At 45.3% G+C, this 6,751-nt stretch overlaps 1 protein-coding gene and 3 non-coding genes across 6 annotated transcripts in view; 2 read left to right on the top strand and 2 right to left on the bottom strand.

Annotated features, from left to right (window-relative positions):
- Window positions 1-3,940: 3,940 nt before the first annotated feature.
- TRNAH-GUG (transfer RNA histidin (anticodon GUG)) lies at window positions 3,941-4,012 on the bottom strand. The gene has a single exon. It is a non-coding gene; the product is annotated as a tRNA-His (tRNA).
- A 1,522-nt stretch (window positions 4,013-5,534) lies between these two features.
- TRNAH-GUG (transfer RNA histidin (anticodon GUG)) lies at window positions 5,535-5,606 on the bottom strand. Its single transcript has one exon. It is a non-coding gene; the product is annotated as a tRNA-His (tRNA).
- A 174-nt stretch (window positions 5,607-5,780) lies between these two features.
- SLC28A2 (solute carrier family 28 member 2) overlaps window positions 5,781-6,751 on the top strand; it is a 59,295-nt gene continuing 58,324 nt past the window's right edge. For all 3 annotated transcript variants that reach the window (XR_012073338.1, XM_072962508.1, XM_072962509.1), the window contains exon 1: window positions 5,781-6,299. The gene's annotated coding sequence lies outside the window, so the exon portion shown is untranslated. The remainder of the gene's footprint in view (window positions 6,300-6,751) is intronic.
- On the top strand, window positions 6,283-6,354 carry TRNAH-GUG (transfer RNA histidin (anticodon GUG)). The gene has a single exon. It is a non-coding gene; the product is annotated as a tRNA-His (tRNA).

The following is a 6,751-nucleotide window of genomic DNA, read 5'->3' as shown; positions in this document are numbered from 1 at the left end:
CTCAGTGTCTCCCTCACTCTTAGGCTCAAATCTGCCTTGTGAGGTAGCAAAGAGCCATGAGAGGCCCCGAAGGGAAGGGGGCTCACAGCTGGAGTACAGTAGGATGTGATGGCAAAACAGAGAATCCCTTAGGATTCCCAGGGCCTCAGGTCTCAAAATATTTGTGGTTTCTGGTTTGTGTATATTCTAGTTGGTGTTACAGGACAGTGCTTTCCACACTTTAATGTGAACACGAATCTCTGGAACTTGTAAAACTGCAGTTTCTGTTTCTGTAGCTCTAGCTGGGATAGAGTCCCAAACTGTAGTTGGAACAGGCTCCCAGATGATACAGATGCAGCTGGTTCCCCCCACCACACTTTGAGTAGCAAGACTGTAGGAGATACTGAAATATCTGATATTGTGCCTGGCTTCATGAAGTCTAATAGAGAAAATAACATGTGTATATTGTAAAAACATGCAGTCTTAAGCATTGACTAACAAAGCAAAGCTGGACATGGAGATAAGAAATACTAGGAGAGTGGTCCAGTTCATCCATATTGGAGGGTCTACTCAATCACCAGATGACTGACTCAGGAGTCTAACAGTTGTGTGCCCTAGCCAAATCTCTGTGGATCAGTGGTGAGGGACTCGATGCCACTGATCCTCACTTGTCTTGTATCTGCAAAGGGCATGATGATTGTCCTGTGAGGATTAAGGGAAATGATGGATATGAACAGTATTTGAAAACTGTGAAATGCTTACAATGGTAGATGTCAAAGGAAGCCACAGATGTTTAGGAAATACAGAGTTAAGCTGACAGCTTAGAGGAATGGAATCAATCAAGTCTGCACAGAAAACGACAGGTTTCATGGAGGGGGTAGACCTGAGCTGGGTAGGATTTGGACAGATGACGCAAAGGAGTGAAAGGTTATTCCTTGCCCAGAGATCAGCATGGGTTGAGTGAAGGCATTGAAGTGGGAACTAGCATACCATGAAAAAGGAGCAGATTCATAGTGAGGAAGAATAGGAAAATAAAGTCAGATGAGGAGGAGGGAGGATATTATAAGGGTGGAGTTTAAATGATAATTAAAAAGCTGTAATACCATGTATGCACCATGAACTTACTCGCTTTAAACTTTCTGTTAATGCACTTTCCTCCCCTACCAGAGTGTGGGCTCCTGGAAATTGGCATTATTGAGGCACCTCATGGTGCCAGGAAACTTGCTAGAAACCAAGGGTACCAAAGTGTGGCCATCACAGCAAGGCTCCTCTGAGACTTGGGTGGAGTTTGCCAGATCCAAGGTCTTGCAGTTAAGCATGTTAAACATTGCAGCATAGACAGAATTCTGAAGGGGAACCAGGTGTTCCCATCAGTTAGTGTAGAGTCTGTCATGTGGTGGGAACTGAATAAATGTTGAAATGAATAAAGATCTTTTCTCTTGTTCTTATTTTTATATAGCTATAATTGTGATATATATAATTTTATGCCCTTAGTTTTTCCACTTAACATTACATAATTTCACTATTTTTATTATGTAAGCTTTATTTTCTTCCAACTATTTTTTTTTCAGAAAATTTCAAACCTATGAAAAAAATCAAAGTACAGTGGAAATCTGTATATCCTTCACCTGGATTCACTACTTTTTAACATTTTACCACATTTGCTCTATTCCAACTCCCAGTCTTTTTTTTTTTTTAACCATTTGATGCAAGTTACAGATATCATGACACTTCAGCTCTACTTCAGCAGCCATTTCCTAAAAATAGGGAATTCTTCTGTAGGGCCATAAGACCATTAGCATAATAGTTTTGTCTATGATCCAGTCCATATTAAGTCTCCCCACAAAGTCATATGTGTGTATGTGTATGTATGTATATATACATGTACATATATATATATATATATATATTTTTTTTTATCCTGGTTCAGGATTTATCAAGTTTCCCCCATTGCATTTTTAGGTTTCTTTAATATCTTTAAATCTCAAATAGTTCCACGTTTTTTTCTTGCTGGTTTGTTTTTCATGACATTGAAATCAGTCATTTCTTCAAGGGAACCTTATCCCTTTTAGTTGGAAATAGTATTTAAAAATTGACTTTATACTTTATAAATGGTTATTTACTATATCATCAAGTGAGCATACCTTAGTTTAGTTCAACATTTTATTTGTTGAGCTTTTAGGCTATTTCCATTCTCCTCCCTTGTAAACAACTCTGTAACAAACATCTTGATGAGGTTAGCTTTTCTAAGTTTAGGATTAATTTCCTTTGGCAAGATTCCCAAAAGTGAAGTTATCGGGAGAAGGAGTGTACTTTTTTTTCTGATTCTGGATACCCATTGTCTGGTTGTGCTCATGGAAGGTTTTAAAAGTCAACAATGACTTCCAAGTGTTAAGCCCAGTGATTTTGTCTCATTCCTTTTTATCTTTTGCAACACCTAAGTCTGCTGATTTCCTCTGTGCTTGAGAACTTCTTCTCCCAAACTTTCCTTAAAATGACAATATTCTCTTTTCTCTCAAGCCACATCCTTCTCTCCCTCCCTTAACCTTCTAAATTTGTGCACGTCCCAACACCTAGTCCTCAGAGCTCACTTTTCTTACTGGGTACTGAGTAGGGTGTCCTCACTTCTGTTTGCTTGCCTTTGATTGCCCAGTCCTGTGCTAGCTCTCATCTCTTCTGGTTTTGTCTTCTTCTAAGTCTAGTCCTTGCCTTTTGTCTCCAGCCTTGTCTTGGTCCATCTTTGTCCACAACCTTGAGGGGACAAATATATCCCAGTACACTCACATATGCACTCTGTTCTTTGAGATTCTACATGTAGATGGAGCTTCATTTGGACCAAGTTTTCTATTTATCTGATATGAAAGTAGCATGGTTCTGTGTTGCAAGAATAAAACCTAAGATGTAACCATAAAGCAAACTGGGCCACGTCACTCACTTATGGACTCTGTAAGAAACCTCTGTTCGAAAATTTATGGAAAGGTTATATGCATGCAAACATAGTATGATTCAATTCTACATTCAATGAACTTGAATTTTCTACCTCTAGTGGTTTGTGATTTATGTTGGATCCTGACAATAAAATAAGAAAGAGATGGAAGTGGAGGGTCTCCAAATGGACTATCAAGTCTAGTCCCAACTCCAAAATTAGGATGCTTCCCTGCCCTTCCAACATGAAATCAAAATAAGGCTGATTCCTAACAAAGCTCAGACTCCCATCTAAAAGTTTTTTTCTTGGCCCAGTAAGGAATTCCTTTCCCTTATCAATCCAAACAGTGCCCCACCCTTCCCAGCCTGGAGCCAGGACCAGGGGAGAAAAAGGAGAGGCTCAGGCAGGTGGAGATTCCTTCAGGGTATGTGTACTCTTCCCTGTAAAGCGAGATTGCCTATCAATGCAAATCTAACACTTCAAGTTCAGTCTGACTTCTCGGGGAGAGCAGGAAGGGAAGAGGACATCTGTATTACACAAGAAGCAAGGAGGAGTATGTTTGTATACATATATACACATTTGTTGATACAAGGACTGTCACAGAAAGATATATTGGAAACAGGCAATAATTGGTAGATAGGGTGAAGAATGAGAGGGAGACTTTTCACTGGATTTTTGCATGTATATTCTCTATTTTAAAATGAACAAAGCCATTTTTTTCTGACAATATATGAAAAGGGAAAAAATCACAAGGTCACAGGGGCGCTATTTTGCTGGCGTAGGAGAATGATTTAGACACTGATTTTCGGTTTATTTCAGAAGGAAAGGGGTTACAACTGTTTGATCTGGAGTCGTATTGTGGGATTTAAATGAAAATCACTGAACGTGGCGATAGTAGGGGTGGCTCAGTTTTCAAAGCTGAAAGATGTGGCAGTTCATTCCAAGAAGATGAATTACAATTTATACAAAATGTTATGGGCTGGGAAAAAAGAAACTTGAAAAGACATGCCCCTTGCCGTGCCATTGTTCCCACAATGCCGTGACTCGGATTCGAACCGAGGTTGCTGCGGCCACAACGCAGAGTACTAACCACTATACGATCACGGCGAGCTACCGGGGACCCGTAGGGATGGCCTTCTGATTGTCTTCTTCAACAGTTATAGGCCTCCCCATTCTGCACGTCACCAAAAGGTCCACCTATGGGGCGGGGTTCCCGCCTAAGGCCGAGTCTGAGAACGCGCAGGCGCATTGCTTTCCTGCCAATTGCTATGATTCTCCAATTTTGGCCCATGAGCCGCGGGAGGTGATGATGCAGTGGGAAAGGGTGGGTACCATGGTGAGGTGGGAGTTTAGGGAGGACCCCTTGGGCATCCAGGGACGGGAATGGCCGGAGATCAGAGTGTTCACAAGATATGTAACTCTCATACTTTGGAGGACGCCCATCTCTCCTGCGCCGGAGAGACCCTTCCAGCGACCCCAGACCTGCAGGGGGCGCTCCTCAAGGCTTTGCCTCCGGGCTGATTTCCCCAGGAGTGACCCAGTGCCGCCTCTGCGGAGAGTGTGGATGCCTCCAGAACTGGACTCAATGAACATATCTATCTTACCCTGCCGTTCCCCTACCCTCCAACACCAACTTCCTTCCTCTTACTCTCCCAAGGACCCTGACTCCTTCCTCTGCAATGCTCCCGCCAGACCCGGTGCCCACCTCCGTTGTGCCCCTGGGCGCAGCTGGGACAAGGTCCGGTTTTTCTTCTTGTCCACACGTGCCCCCGTACCCAGGGCACCTAGAACCAGGCTGAGTTCACAGTAGGCAGTGGCTTTTTGCTAGACTTGAGAACGTGCCACTCGTTCTAACAAGTATCCAGAGAGACCACCCGTCTCTCCAGTGTCTTCTGTTCTAATTACTCGCCCCACTCCACCTACCCACTTGCAGAGCCGCCAGAGGGATCTTGGTAAACACGAACAGAATCCTCTCACTCCTCCACCTCTCACTCCTCCACCTCTCACTGCCACCCCCTAGGCTGTAGAAAATTTGTCTACCTTTTCCAGATCATCTTGTGGCCCTTCCTCAGTGTCGTTTCCCCTTCCCAAATTACTTGTTTTCATTCATTCAACAGGTCCCTAAGAAGCGCCTACTGTCAGGTCCCGGCCTTTGGGCGTCATGGGGATGGGGAAGAGAGAAGACTTACAAAGAGGAATGATGCCAGTTTCTTTTCGAGACCTCCTTTAACCTTAGCACACGAGATTATCCCGGCTGCTTGACAAATTCCCTTTCTGCTTTTAAGGAGTGCTTCAAAGGTCGCCTCCTATGCGAAGACTTCGCCTCCTTTTATTGGGAGTCGGTTTCCAGTGCTGCCATAGAAATTTGTACGTATGTCAGTTGCAACACTTAGCCCTCTGAGTGTTCTGTGCTTTGTCCCCAAGAATGGTAATGCGCGTAGCCCAGTGTAACCGAAAGTCTATTTTTCCGAAGTCCAATTTAGTCAGAACTGGCGTAAACATAGTTTTCAACTGTTGTAAGAGAATTGAGATCCTTTTTAAGAATGTTATTACAATCTGATACGGTAAAAAAAAAAATGGAGGAGAGCGATAAAAGCTTAGATCCCATGCCGTGTCATTGTTCCCACAATGCCGTGACTCGGATTCGAACCGAGGTTGCTGCGGCCACAACGCAGAGTACTAACCACTATACGATCACGGCGAGCTACTGTGGACCTATGCCTCTCTCTCCTTGTCTGAACTCTTCTCTGTTTAAGGGCACGCCCCCTTGCCATGTCATTGCTCATTCCCGCCCATCTCTAACATCACAGGTCCCTGAGTGTACGCAAGCGCAGTTTGTCTTTGCTGCTTCGGTATCAGTCCGCAGTCTCCCGCGGGCCGGATCCCATCGCCTCACTACCGCGGGCCAGGCTATGTTCCAGATTCCCCTAACCCTGCGTCTCAAAGGAAGTTGTGCGAGTGGGTCCGAACTCATTTTCCTTGTTGTAGGACTTAAGAGACAGCCCCATCCCCAGCCAGAGCCCCTTTAGATTGTGTGGGCGGCAGGGCGCTGTGGGTGTGAGGGGGTCCCAGCGCCGCCATTCGGAGGACCTCGGGGCCTCGCGGCCGCACAGGCTGCGTAAGAATCCCAGACCAAGGCCGGGCCTCCCAGGAGCCCTTTAGTTTGCAGAGCACTTTCGTGTCCTCTCTTTTACGGTCCGTGCGGAAGATCAGCGAGACTTTGGCCGGGAGTCCAGAGCGCCCCTCGTCTGCTTTGGTCTCGGCGCGAGGGCCCGAGGGGATTGGTCGACCATGAGCAGCTTCGGAAGGCTAGAGCACCGGCCATCCAGACGAGGAGGACACTCGGTGACGCGCTCCTCGTGGCGCTCCAGTAGCTCGCCGTGATCGTATAGTGGTTAGTACTCTGCGTTGTGGCCGCAGCAACCTCGGTTCGAATCCGAGTCACGGCATTGTGGGAACAATGGCACGGCAGGGGCGCCTTTTTAGATCTGGGAGGCCGAGTTCCTCTCTGGTTGTGCCCCATCTTGTAGTTTGAAGTTAGGTCAGGGCCGAAATTATAACGCAGCCAAAAGTGAACTCCGCGACTAAGCTTTCCATTTCTAATTATTCATCGGCCAGTGAATTCAGTCAACCATCATCTTCCTTGCAATATAATCTTTTGGGGGCGGGGGGTTATTCCGTGTGGTACTCTCTCTTTTCTCATTTGGCTCCTGTTAGTAGTGAAACCATACATTGGGTTCTCTAAAAAAAGTCTCATATCGGCTGCAACTTCAATACTTTGGAATGCAGGGATTGTAGGAACACTGTGCAAACATGTATTAAGGCTTAGAAGAATGCAGTGCGGAC

Source organism: Vicugna pacos, chromosome 6, assembly GCF_048564905.1.
Source record: "Vicugna pacos chromosome 6, VicPac4, whole genome shotgun sequence".
NCBI classification, from domain to species: Eukaryota; Metazoa; Chordata; class Mammalia; order Artiodactyla; family Camelidae; genus Vicugna; species Vicugna pacos.
Note: the sequence above shows the minus strand (reverse complement) of the source record. Positions and strands in the feature narration are given on the sequence as shown.